The 14569-nt window shown below is 39.0% G+C and overlaps 1 protein-coding gene and 1 long non-coding RNA gene across 5 annotated transcripts in view; one reads left to right on the plus strand and one right to left on the minus strand.

The window, feature by feature from the left end:
• The window catches only part of NFIA (nuclear factor I A), a 690308-nt gene that overhangs the window by 588623 nt on the left and 87116 nt on the right, over positions 1–14569 (minus strand). The window lies entirely within an intron of this gene.
• LOC141510932 (uncharacterized) overlaps positions 1–14569 on the plus strand; it is a 29548-nt gene that overhangs the window by 10980 nt on the left and 3999 nt on the right. Inside the window, exon 3 of the long non-coding RNA XR_012475197.1 lies at positions 4669–4898. This is a non-coding gene — a long non-coding RNA (uncharacterized LOC141510932). The remainder of the gene's footprint in view (positions 1–4668; positions 4899–14569) is intronic.

Here is a 14569-nt window from a genome sequence, read left to right on the forward strand (position 1 = left end):
CTCAGTGCCCACAGATTGCTTGTCTTGGTGTGGAGATGCTTCTGGGTTCTCAGAGTTTATCTCAACAAAGCTCTGGAAAGTTCTACCACATTGGAAAGGGCCCCCCACTGACCTGATGACAGACTGGACAACTGTTTCCAGAGGACCAGCCTAAAGAAGAAGAGTCTCCTTACAAGACTACTCATCAGGAGATGACATTTTGGACTCAGCTTCTCACATAGGTTGTCTACTCAGAAACTTACTAGCTGTACAACCTTGGACAAATCTCTGGATCTCAGTTTTGTTATCTGTAAACTGAGTATTATAATAATAAAACATACCTTCTGTGGTTGTTGTGAGAATAAAAGTGAGATAACATATATAAAAAAGTAAAAAAAAGCAAACCTTAAAATGCTATATAAATGTGAATTGTTTTATTATTATTATTATTAATTATTTCAGTTATTCCTACTTAAGCAAGGAAGGATCACAGTGGTGTAGACTTGTGGTAAGAATACCTGCTTTGGGGGTGGCTAGGTAGTACAGTGGATAGAGCACTGGCCTTGGAGTCAGGAGAACCTGAGTTCAAATCTGACCTCAGACACTTAATAATTACCTACTTGTGTGGCCTTGGGCAAGTCACTTAACCCTATTGCCTTGCAAAAAAAAAAATACCTGCTTTAAATCCTTGAAGTAATTAATTATAATAGTGATGATAATTCACATTTGGATAGCATGGATTAAAAACTACAAACCTCTGAACCACCTCCAATAGTAAATCAGATTCACTACTATTTGTTAAGTTAACTATTTGTTTATGTTGGATCAGAAAGGAAGCATAGGATCTGGGTTCAAATCCCATCAACTTTGACACTAACTTGCTTGTTACCCTGGAAAAACTACTGAGCTCTTGTTGGGGTGCTTTTAGATACAGGCCTACATTTTCTCTATAAGCATGAGACAGTCTAGAACACTACCACATTGTCAGAACCGAGGGAACAAGTAAGAAAAAGAAGTCACAGTTCCTGCCCTCCAGGAGTTTACAATCTAGCTAGGGAAACACAGGGCCTAACATGATGCAACTAAGAAATTATTCAACCAATTTTTTCAGGTATAATCTCACCATGCCTAGGCCAGTGTTTGCCATATAACTATCATTACATTTAGATCTGGAATGTACCCCAGAGATGATCCAATCCAACCTTTTCATTTAATTTTAACATTTTCTTTTTAATGATGAACACTTAGTCATCACTGAAAACACATTTTAATAAACAAAGGAAAAAAGACATTGTATATGAATCTGCAAATTTGTTGTATGGTTTATTTTTAATCAGATTAAATCTTATGAGATGGTACCAAAGTTGTTCAGTTTGTGTTCCTTTCTTAATTTTTTTAATCTAATTTCTTCATTTTGCTGAGAAGAAAATGGCAGACATTTGGGAGAAATGATTCACCCAAGATCACACAGTAAGTTAGAAGGCAGAGAAGAAATAAAGCCTACTCATTTTGACCTTTAGTTTAATCCAGACTTTTTTGGTGGATTGGTTGTATGATCCAGTGCAAAATACACACTGCTACCATATGTGGAGAAGTTTAGACATTTATTAACAGTATGACCTTAACCTTTGTGTACCTCAGTTTCCTCATCTGTAAAATGAGGATAATAGTAGTACTTGTTATCCAGCAGGTTGTCCATGAGAAGACCTAGGTTTGAACCTCTGCTCTGACATTCATGAGCTATAAAGCTTTGGGTAATTTCCCTTACTTCTCCAAGCCTCAGTTTCATCATCTGTCAGTTGGGATCAGAACCTTGGCATCCATTTCTCATCATCGTTATGGAGAAAGCATTTTGTCACTTTGTAAAGTGCCCAATCAATGGGCCCCGATAGTTTATTATCCTGTAAACAATTACATTTTAGACAGAGTTTGGAGCTAGAGTAGCTTGGAAAGATTTCAGAGAAGAAGCAGGCTGGAACTCTCCACCATTAGAACATGTTCTTCTTGCAAGTAGGGATTGTTTCATTTTTTGTCCTCATATCCCATAATGGCCGGCACATTTCTTGATGGGGACCTGAGATGATTTGGTCCACAATGCTCACAGTGTATTTCATCTCTGTCCTCTCTCAGTCTGGAAGCTGACCCTTCTCCCCCTGTACCTTGGGAATCTTTACCTTCCTTCAAGGCTCACCTAAGTTGTCAATGCTACAGGAGACATTCCCCCAGAAATTGCTTTGATTATATTTTATCTCTCTTTACCTGTGTTTCTCATAATAATAATAATAATAATAATAATAAACATTTATGTAATTCTATCATGTTTATATGTGACAGTGAGGTGGTGCTGTGAATAGCATATTGGGCCTGGAGTCAGGAAGACTTATTTTCCTGAATTTAAATCTGGCCTTAGACATTTCCTATCTATGTCACCCTGGTTAAGTCACTTCACCCGTTTGCCTCATTTCCTCATCTGTAAAATGAGCTGGAGAAGAAAAGAGCAAACCCCTCCAATAGCTTGGCCAAGAAAACCCCAAATGGGATCACAATGAATTATATATGACTAAAAAAGTGACTAAAACATAAGTTTATATAGCATTAAATATTAAATGGCATTTATCATTTATATTTAATAAAATATATTTAATTGTATTTATTATAAATATAAACAATTTTTAAATTTATTTTAAATAATATATATTTCTAACAAAAATTTTAATATTTATTTCTTATTAATATAAATTCTTTATATTTCTTGTCAATATAAATAGTTTTATATTTAATATATCCTCATATAGTTTTATATATAAACTATATAATTTTACATTCATATTTTGTATAACTACAAATAAATTTTATATTTATGTTTATGGTAAATATAAATGTGACATAATAAATATGAACTAATTTTATAAGCATAATAAATTAAATAAATGCATATTCATAATAAATGTAAAAATCTATTTTAACAAATAGAAATGATTTCATATTCATTACTGGAAAGTGTACATTCAAATTTAGGATCCACAAGTTGTGACTGAAACTTTGCTCAGTTTTGGAGAGGCATTTGAGAGCTGCCCTCTGACTTCCTGGAAGTTACAAATGCTCTCTCTTTTCCTTTTTATGGCTACCCTGAGTAGTGTCTGACTTGGAGGATAGATTTAGATAGTCTTCTCCTTCTTGAGTTCTTTTTAGGCTAAAATTCTCTAGCTAGGCTCTGCTCCATAACTGAGATGCTCTTCTTCCTTGCTTCTGCCTTTTCCGATCCCTGATTTCAACTCTGACCTTTGACAGGGTCTTTCTTAATATCCCTTTCTCCTTTTGTTTTTGCCTCTTTCCATTCTCTATATCATTCAGTATTTTCTTTGTACATATTTTTGGTATTTATCTTTGTATATGCTTCACTGTCTCCATCCCCCCAACCCTGGAAACTGCAAGCCCCTTGAGTTCAGAAATGGTTTTTTTTCTTATATTTTATATCACTAACACCTTATAGAACACCTCCTCCCCTTTCCCCACACCCCCCAGTGAACACTAGTAGATTTTGGGTTCCACACAAGCTTAGATCACTCTACAGGTATCTTGCATATAGCCAATTTATTTATACCTTGTGTCCCATTCTAGAAAGGAAGCTCCTGGAGGGCAGGGACTGTTCTTTGGATCCTGGGTGCTTAGCACAATGGATGCCACATCTAAGTAATTAAAAAATACTTATTGATGGAAGGAAAAACCCTCCACAACTTAAATTAAGATACCTGGGTTTAAATGCCATCTCCACTTATCACTAGATATACTACCTCTGAGAGCACCAGTATCCTTACTGGTCAAATGGAGAAAATAATGTCTGTCAATCAATCCGTTTATCTGTGGGTCATGCTAAACACTTTGCATTTGAGGACAAAGATGGAGCAATCCCTGTCCACCAGGAGCTTGCATTTTGTTTGGATTCTTCCAAGGAAAGCACTTTGTGAACCTTCAAATGCTTCAGAAATGGGAGTTGTTTGTTCCTGCTGTTATATTATTTATCCTTAGTATTATATTCTTCCCCCTCCTTTAGATTCCTAACTTTAAGAAGCACTGGGCCAAGCAGTCAAGGACAGGAGAAGCTTCTGGAGGGTTTTTGTAACTGAGATGGGCTTCCTCTAATGGGAAAAAGCCTAGGGTGTGAATGATGGGTAGTGAGGTCAGAGGAGGAGGGGGGGATGTTTGCCAAGCCTTCCAGCCAGCGGAAATAATGGGAGCTGCTGAAGGATGGCCCAACCCAACACAGCTGGAAGTCAGATAGCAGCCTTGAAGAACTAGACCCTCCCTGTGTTGAAAATGCCAGCAATCCCAGCCAGGAATCTGACTCTTGTGGCAAAGAGATTGAAACTTGTTGAAAATGTAGCTCTGAAATGTCCACCTGGTCAGCCAAGAAGGCAGAGAAGTTGTTTGGGAAAGAAGGGAGGGAGTGAGAGCAGTGCCCCCTACAGATTACTGAAAGATGTGACCTGCCTTTCTTTGGGGGGGAAATTAGAAATCTGGAATGCTACTGGACCCCAGGGACCTCTGGGATTTTTCACTTGACTTGAATATAATGGTATCTCCTCTTACTAGAATATCATGAGAGTAAGAAATACCTCACTTTTCTAGTTGTTTCCCAAGCACTAAATAAATGGATTTTTTTGTCATTCATTCACCTCCGGGTGTTAGGAATATTTCCACTGAAGGATCATCAGTTGGAAGCCAAGAGGGCCCTCCGTGATGGTATATACCTGTAATCTTGCTAATGGAGATCATGAGTCTGGTGGATCCCTTGAAGCTCCAGAATTTTGGACTCCAGTAGTCTAAGCAGATTTGGTGTCCACACTAACACTGAGATTAATACTATGAACCCCTGAGAGCACGATGGGGTCACCAGGCAGAAGGACAAACTGGTTCAGGTAAGAAACAGCAGGTCAAAGCTTCTCAGTTAGTTAGCACTGTAATTGGGTTCATGAGAGATCTCTACTCTAGCTAGGGAGAGTTAGAGGGACTCAGGTTCCAAAAAAGAGAGGAAAAAAAAAGAGTTGTAAAGGTCATCTAATTCCCCCTCCTTATGCATTTTATAGAAAAGCAACCTAAAGTCCAGGAAATTGAGGTGACTTATATGAACTCACAGTGGGAGAACCAGGATTTATTGAAATTCAGGTCCTCTGACTCTGGCATTATATCACAGAGTACAGACACTATGAACTGCCTCTACTACTCTTGTGAAATGAGGAGTTCTGGCCCAAGTCACCCAGGTTTCTGAGGCTCAGTTTTCTTGCTCATAAAATAGGGAGTTCAAATACCCTCCCCATTCACCATGCCCTTTATTGTGAGCATTAGAAAAGTGTTTTGTAAACCTTGAATAATAATAATAGAAAGATGAATAATTATCTGTGAATTATCAGTGGGTGGGGACCAGCCTCTTCTGTTGACTGACTTCAATTGTCTACCCCATTAGAAGCATGGCCCCACTCCTGGGAAACAGAATCATCAGATACCTGGATGTCAGTTGCTGTAGCGGAGAACTTCAGAGCCAGAAGGGACTCAGCCTATCTAGTGAAGTCTGACCTATCCTTCAAAATAAATCAATACCTTTTAAAAGGAGACAAGATTTATGGGGTGTTTTGCAAACCTTAAAACACTATGCTAATGCTTACTAGAATCATTAGAATCACCATAATCATTAATATTACTATCATCAACATCATCACCATCATTATCACTAGCATCACCATCATCACCATCATCATCATCATCATCATTGTCATTAACATCATCATCATCATCAAAATCATCACCAACATCATCATCATTGTCATCATCATCATCATCAGTGTTCTGTTCTTCATTTGGAAGACCATAACATCAGGGAGGTGATGCCATGACAAGCACATGAATGGAATTTGAGTGAGGGGGTGCTGTGCTAAGTCACCAGCCTCACTTTCTTCTCTAGAACCATCTGGGTCCAATGATTAGATATGAATCAGGATGACTGGAGCAGCAGTAGCAGCAGCTACCATTACCATCAGCAGCACTTGTAGCACCACTACCACCATCACCTCACCACTATCATTACAATTATTTTTAAATATACACTGAACAAGTGGTCATCCTGAGTTAGGTGTCCTTTACCTGGGTCCAGGGAACTTGCTTTTTAAAAGTAATTTGATGATTGTATTTCCAAAAAAATTGGTTCCTTTATAATTCCATGATTTTTATTTAATGCATTTAAAAATAAGATTCTGAGAAGGGGTCCATAAGCTTCATCAGTCTGACTTCCCAAGGGCTATCTTGCAAAATTGAGAAACTTTGTCTTTAATTGAAGACTTCCAGTGTGAGAGAGAACACATTGCCTTCTGAAAAGCCAATCATTCTGTCTCTGAATAATAATGTTTAAGAATTAGAGCTAATATTATTATTAATAGGTATCTTCTCACCTCTGTTTTCTTTAGAGTCTAACCATTGATGGCTTTGGGGCAAAGCGTAAGGCCAATGAGAAAGATCTGGGAGATTTCCATGGAATATGTGGGCTTCTTCCAATGGGAAAAGGCTTGGGGTATGAGCTGTGGGCAGTGGAGTGAGACTAGAAGAAAAGTTGTCAAATCCAATAGATTTGTCAATAATATTACTATTATTGTTTAGATTATTATCTAATTGATAAGGATTTATGTAACACGTTTAAGTTTGCAGAGTTCTTCAAAGATATTAATTTCAATTGGTCATCAGAACCCAATGAAATAGGTGTTATCCTTTATTATTCCCATTTTATAGATGAGAAAAATGAGTCTGAGAGAGGTAATGTAATTTGTCTATGGGTCACAGAGTTAATATCTCAAGCAGGATTTGATCTCAGGACTCCAAATCTGTCTCCTTTGCACTCTATCCCTCACCTATAGCTAGAAAGTTTCCTTTTAGTTTTGCCCCTTTCCAATTTCCGTTGAAACCCTAAATAGTTAGTGGCTTGTTCATAGGCGGTCAGTCAGAGATCTAAGGGTCCTTCGACTCCAAAGCTGGTGATCTTTCTGCTACAACCTATTCTCTAATGAATGTATAAATGAATAAACAAATAAATATTACTTTGCTTTCAAATTAATATTTATTTATTCATTTATTAATTTTTTTTAGATCAAAAGCATCTTGAGGTCAGGGACTGCTACAATTCTGTGTTTATAGCCCTAACAATAGGCACAGTGACTGAGACTTAAATGGGCATGAGGAATGGGGAGGGTATTTGAACTCCCTATTTTTTGAGCAAGAAAACTGAGCCTCAGAGACCTGGGTGACTTGGGCCAGATCCCCTCATTTCACAAGAGTAGTAGAGGCAGTGCATAGACTCTTACAACATACTTGCTGATTGAATCATATTTTCGTTTTCTTCTAGACTGTTTTTCTTGCCTCATTTGTATCTTTAACGTTTCCAAATCATCATCATTTTCAATCACCAAACAGACTTCCTACTCTGAGCATTCTTAAACTTCTGAAATTCCTTTCAATTCAGTAGAGATGTTGGCAAAAAGAATTAACCCCTTTAGTCTCCAAGTAGGCAATGCCCTTTCAAAACAAACAGAGGATTCCTTGCCTCATTCCTAATTAGAAGCGACAAACTTGGAAACGTCTTCCCTCCCAGGATGTGCTTTTGCCTATTCCAATCATGTCCTCGTTTTTGTACTTCTGATTTTAGCACATAGCTGGGAAACAGAATCTTATTTAAATAGGCATACTTACCCTCCAAACTACTGATTCAGAGCTTTAAAGGAAGTCCATTAAGCTGTTGCAACTGAACTTGGAGTTTTATGCCATGCACTTGAGAGGTGAGTTGGACAGTTAGGCATCTGTGGCTCACTCCTTGGAGCAGGCAAAGGGGAAGGAAGGAGGAGACCCTAGAAGACGGGGCATCTAGGGAGGAGGGAAGTGACTAGTCAGTGGAGCTCATTATCTTTGTCATCCTCTATTAGAATGTAGGGGCAGCTATGGGACACAGTGGCTAGAGCACCTGGAGTTAGGAAGGCTCATCTTTCTGAGTACAAATCTGGCTTCAGACACTTCCTAGTTGGGTGACCCTGGGCAAGTCATTTAACCCTGTCTGCTTTAGTTTCCTCATCTGTAAAGTGAGATGGAGAAAGAAACGGCAAACCACTCCAATTTCTTGACTAAGTAAACTCCAAATGGGATCAGCAAATGACTGAACGATAAAATTTGAATGTAAGCTTTCTTGCAGTAGGATATTTCAAACTTCCTTGTATTGTATTTATATTACCAATTTTTTTTAACACAAGGTCTGGTACAGTGGGTGATCATTTAATGTTCTCTTCCCCCCCCCACTCGCATTATATTTATATCTACTTTTCTCCTGCTATCTATCTATCTATCTATCTATCTATCTGTCTGTCTGTTTCTGTATATCTTTCTATCCTATTTATCTATTATTTTTCTGTATATGTCTACTGCCTGTCTGTCTTATCTGTCTCTATGTCTGTATATTTATCTTATTTATCTAATATCTGTGTCTTGTCTGTCCATCTATCTATCATCTATCTCTATCTATCTATCTATCTATCTATCTATCTATCTATCTATCTATCATTCCTCATCTATCTTTCATCTCTATTATCTATTGCCATAATCTCTATTGTCTGTTTAGTCCATGGACAGATCACTCCAACACTATCTATGGACAGAGTGTTGGTGTGACCTGTCCTTGGTCTCAGGGTCTTTATTCTATCCGCTCTACATGCAGCTTTAGCCTGAACTTGTGGATCCTCATTTGACCTTTCCAACTTCAGGCCTCAGTGGCAGCTACCTTAGTGTTCTGGAGTGGGGAAGGCTCACACTTCACCCCTCACCCAGGGCTTGTGTCTCTTTGCCCACCAGACCTACTCTCTTCTCTGTCTTCCTCAGGGCCTCAACACTGTGCTAAATTGCTATTTTCCTTATCCTCTTCTTTCCGCTCCCCAGAGCTATCATTTGATGGAGTACTTTTTAAATGTTGGCAAAGTGTTTACACACAGAATCAAACTAGGTTACACTTGAATAGCCCTTCCTATATACCAGGCTATGCTAAGCATTTTATGGATGTTCTTTCATTTGACCCATGATACTATGGGAGGCAAATGCTGTTATTTTTTCCATTTTATGTTAACAAACTGAGGCAGAGATTAAGTGACTTGCCCAGGGTCACACAGCTAGTAAGTGTTTAAGTCAGGCTTTGGACTTAGGTCTTTCTAATTATAGGCTCAGTATTCTGTACACTATGCTCTTCTAGGTTTTCATTATAGTCCCTAGAATGCTGATATAGTAATAATTGAAATGTCCCAAATGCAAGCTATTCACAACAGAATTCACTTTCTTACTCCTAAAACCTCCTTTTTCCTTAGTTCCTGTAGACATCATGATCATCTTTCTAGGTGAACAGGTTTGCTATCTCGGACTTATCCTGGACTCTTCATCCCTCCCCTTCTCCAGTGTCTGATCAGTGACCTCAAAGTCCATGCCTGTCCCTTTTTGGTCCACTCTCATGACCACCATTGTATATTGGAACCTCATCACAATTCATTTGGACTATTGCAGAATCCTGCAAATTGGTCTTTTGAGTGTCGCTGCATTCTGTCCTGCCAAACTGACCTTCTGAAAGCACAGGTCTAACAGTATAATTCCCAGAAGGCTCAGAGAGGCTGCACAATAATGGATTCGGAGATATAAAGGACCCCAGGGATATAAAGGACCCTCAATTCCTTCATTTGACAGATGAAGAAACTGAGGTCCAGTCAGTTCAAATGACTTGTTCAAGGTTATACATATCATAAGACAGTGTGATGAGTAGAGTACTGGGCCTGGAGTTACAAAGACCTGTTTTCAAATCCCACTTAAGACACTATCTGTACAACCCAGAAAAATTCCTTAAACCTCTGTGTCAATTTCCTTAAGGATAGAAATGGGGATAATTACAGCACCTACCCCACTGGATTATTGTGAAGATTCAAGGAAATAATATTTGTAAAGTGCTTAGCATAGTGTCTGCCACATAATAAACACTAAATAAATGCATTTTCCTCACTCCATCCACTTCAACCTCTTTATTTGTAAAATGGAGATAACAGGCACCTATCTAATTTAATTAAAGTAATGTTCAAAAGACACTTTGCAACATTATAATCACTATATAAATCAGAATATTACAGATTTAGAGTTGAAAAGAATCTTAGAGGTTATCAAGTCCAAATCCCTTAATTACATATGAGGAAAATGAGCCACAGAGATGTAAATTGGCCTGTCCAAATGTCACACAACCAGTAAGTATCTGAGGGAGGTTTTTAAACCCAGGTCATCTGGTCTCTAAATACAGTATTCTCAACATTGCTCCACGTTGCTTCCAAAATGTCAGTTATTATTACAATTCAGCCTTTGCTTAAAGACCTCCAGGGAAAGTGTGTCAGTTAATGACCTGTCCAAGGTCACCCAGTTAGGCAGCAGCAGAACTGGCACTGCAACGCAAATGAATCTCCTGGCATCTCACCTTCCCATTAGAATACTTTGTATTTTGTATGGGCAGAAGCTAGTGTTTTACTGGGATGAAGTGTCTCCTTCACAGTTGGACACAATAACAGCATTTTTCATTCAGACTTCCAATCATTGGAGACCATGGTCTTAAGAAGCCCAGATTCACCTTCCTTCAGTCATTAACAACACAATACAGTTGATTTTGATAGCTCAATTTCTTGTAGACCCTCAGTATCTCCCATGAACCTCTCCTCTGCCCCATGTAGGAGGAGCAGTGAGATCTGAAGCTCCATTTTGCTCGTGAGCTGAAAGTTGGCCAAGTCCCATGGCAAAGACTGGTTGTACACCTAGAAACTGAATGCAGGTGTCCTGATTCATAGGTTTTGATTTAAGTACTTTCTGCCAAAGATTTCAAATGAAGAAAATGTGAGTTAAGAATCATCTGGCTTCTGTATTTCAATTCTGTTCAGTTCAATTCAATCCTGTCTAATTCCATCCAATTCCATTCAAATAATAATCACTGAGGATATATTTCCTAGGATGGATTTAAGCCTGAAAAGGATCTTGAACCTCAAACATTTATTTTTATAGATGGAAAAACCAAATTTACTGTAATAGCAGAAGGAGACTGAAACCCAGGTCACTGTGATGGGTAGAAAAATGAATGGAAGGTACTTGCTTCTGTTTCCTTAGCATCCAGGACAGTTTCTGGACAGTTCTGGACAGTTACTTAATAAATGTCTTGCTGACTTATGTTGAAGACTGAAATCCCCACCCTTCAAGATCACCTAGGCCGGCAAAGGAGATCATATAAACCCAAATTAAAAGAAAGGCAGAAAACTACTAATTCAAAGTGAATTTTGTGTAGTAATAGATTCTTAGAATTGATCACTGAGATGGGATCACTGTAGATCACTTTAGCTAAAGTACCTAATGTAGAAATCCCCTACAAAACATTCCTAACATTAATCCTTCACAAAGGCTCCTGCTTGAATGGTTCTGCTGATGGGCACTCACTTTATCCCAAGGAAGTTCATATTCAGACTTAAAAGGAAGAAATACCTATTATCCATCTATCACCTGTATCTTCTACCCATGATGCTTAGTTTGACTCCCTGGGGCCAGGCTATAGAAACTATTAGAATATCTTCAACCTGAGGCAGTTGCCTCTTTAGAGAAAATCTATTTTGTTAGAGTCTACTGTCATGATTAGGGAGGTGAAAGTTGAATATGTCAAAGGTGGCTTAGGTTTTGGAAGCTTCTGCCTGACTGATTTCCAGAGCTACTGTACTCATAGATGGGCCAGAGATCTGTCCATCTAAATGGACTTTAGATGAGAGCATCTGTTTGTCTCTTGCCTAAAAGATGCTGAAGGAATCATCTCCAAAATACACTCTCCCCTTGCCTCTCTTTGACTTCAAATACTTCCCACCAACAATGTCAGAATGCAAAAGGCCTTTGCCTCTGGCTAGCATCTGTCCATTAAAAAAACTGTTAGAGGAAGGAAGGATCTTTCCATTAAGAAGATTAAAGCATCTTCCTAAGTCTCTCCAGGCTCAGGCTCCCTGGAGACTGGCATTCCCACCTAGGGAGAAAAGTGTGATGACCACAGGGTTAACAGGACCTAACTGAGAGGGGTGCTCTAGTCACAAAGTCTCCAATGGAGGCTTCTTTTTAATCTGTAAATTTGTATTTATTCAATTCCCACTGGGTGTATGGTTTTGTTTTAGACTTTTTCCATTAAAAAATGCCAAGCCTCACATATATAAAATTAGCTTTTATTCCCACTCAGTGTAGTATAATGGAAAATCAGTCAACATCAATTCTTTCTTCCGCTTTCCCTTCTTCCTTTCCTTCCTTCCATCTTTGGTTCTTTGAATCCTTCCTTCCTTCCTTCCTTCCTTCCTTCCTTCCTTTCTTTTCTTCCTTCTTTCCTTCCTTTGTTTGTTCCTTCTTTCTCTCTCTCTCTGCTTTCTTTCTTTCTTTCTTTCTTTCTTTCTTTCTTTCTTTCTTTCTTTCTTTTTCCTTCCTTCCTTCCTTCCTTCCTTCCTTCCTTCCTTCCTTCCTTCCTTCTTTCCTTCCTTCCTTCCTTCTTTCCTTCCTTCCTTCCTTCCTTCCTTCCTTCCTTCCTTCCTTCCTTCCTTCCTTCCTTCCTTCCTTCCTTCCTTCCTTCCTTCCTTCCTTCCCTCCTTCCTTCCTTCCTCCCTCCCTCCTTCCCTCCCTTCCTTTCTCACTTCTTCTCTTATCCAAGCATTAATTAACCATCTGTTATGTATAAAAGAGAATTTTTTCCCCTCTCTCTTGATAACCATTATCTGTCTTGTCTTCAGAAGCCCCCAATCATTTAAACAGCTAGCCAGTAGATATAGCTTGGTTTGCTACTGCTCACCCAGTGATGCCTTGGTTGTGGGAGATACAAAGACTCTGACCCCACTCTTGTTAGCCTAGGAGTTTACAATTTATTGGGGAAGTTAGGGCAATTTTCACCTTGTGGAGGAAGAATATCAAGGCAAGGACTGCAGAAATTAACATTCCCCACAGGGTTTGTTTCTACATCACACATAGTAGGTTTTCAAAAAATATTTGTTGCATGAATGAATGAAAACCAAATGACTAGGATAATTAAATATTGAGTGCCACAACTGACTGTATGTGCATTAAGAGTGTGTAGTGCCATTGTAGAAGGGCAATTCACTTGGAAGGCCAGACATCTGAGTTCCATTCATAACTCTTTTGCTAAGTGTGTGACCTTGGACATGTCACTTTTTCTCTGGAGTCCTCAGTTTGTAATCTTGCAAAATGAGTGGTGTGCCTAGATGATTTTGAAGACCTAGAATGAATTCATGAACAGATGACACAGATATATCTTTTTTTAATTTTTGCAAGGCAATGGCGTTAAGTGGCTTTCCCAAGGCCACACAGCTAGGTGATTGTTAAGTGTCAGAGGTCAGATTTGAACTCAGGTCCTTCTGACTCCAGGGCTGGTGCTTTATCCACTGTGCCACCAAGCTGCTCCAGATAATACAGATTTTGACAAACTAGATGGCAATCAGATTGTCAAGGGGAAGGGACAAGGGGACCAGCTGAAGAAACTGGATTTAATCAATTTAAATTAACAAGCATTAATGTCTACTATGTCATGCCTTGAGGATGCCCTCATGGAGTTTATAGTCTAATGGATGAAGAGAAAACATAAAACAGAAGGTGAAAAACAAGGGGCAAGGGTGACAGTGATGGGGGGAAAAGAGGGAGGTAGAGAGTGCTAGGGGCAAAATTAGGAGAGGGATGGAGGAGAATTAAGAGGGGGATGCAGAGAAAGAATGGAGGATTGGGGAACAAGCTAGTTACTTTCAAGTTTTTGAAGTGATGTTGTATAAAGGTGGAATTTGATTCCCTTTGGTCTCAGAGAGCTTCGTTTGGAGTACTGGGTGGAAATTGAAAGGGATCAGAGTAGACTTTAAGACTCAATCCTTCACCACTGAAGTTTTTCAAATGTGGCAAGGGTTTGCCTCCATAGAGGTCTTTAAGCAATGGGCTAGCCATTTGTTGATTTTGCCATGGAAGGGATTCTTGCTCCAGTACAGGTTGGATGAGGAAAAACTCTGAGGGCCTTTCCAATGCTTGAGGTTCTGTGAGTACTAGATTTTGGAGTCAGAGGATCGGGATGAACATCTTTACTTTGCTATTTACTACCTGTATGACCTTAGGCAAGTTGTTCTTGCTCCTCTGCTCAGTTTCCCCATCTGCAAAACTGAGATAGAATTAGACTCAATGATCACTCTGGACTCTTTTAGTTCCAAGTTTATGGTCCTTTCCAATATTTCATTCTACATTTTATGACTCAAATTCAGGAAACTTCCATGTGGCATAATTGAATGAATGATAGCTTCAGACCCAGAGGGCTTGATTCCCAACTTTGCCATGGTTATCTGTATGACTTTGATCAGGCTAGTTAATCTTTCTTGCACCCTGTTTCCTCATCTGAAAAAATTAAGGGCGGACTGGACCAGTAGACCACAGAAACTGGATTTGTTTGTTGTTATTGAGTCATTATGGTTGTGTCTGATGCTTCACAATCTCATTTGGG

Source organism: Macrotis lagotis, chromosome 2 (genome assembly GCF_037893015.1).
Source record: "Macrotis lagotis isolate mMagLag1 chromosome 2, bilby.v1.9.chrom.fasta, whole genome shotgun sequence".
Lineage (NCBI taxonomy): Eukaryota > Metazoa > Chordata > Mammalia > Peramelemorphia > Peramelidae > Macrotis > Macrotis lagotis.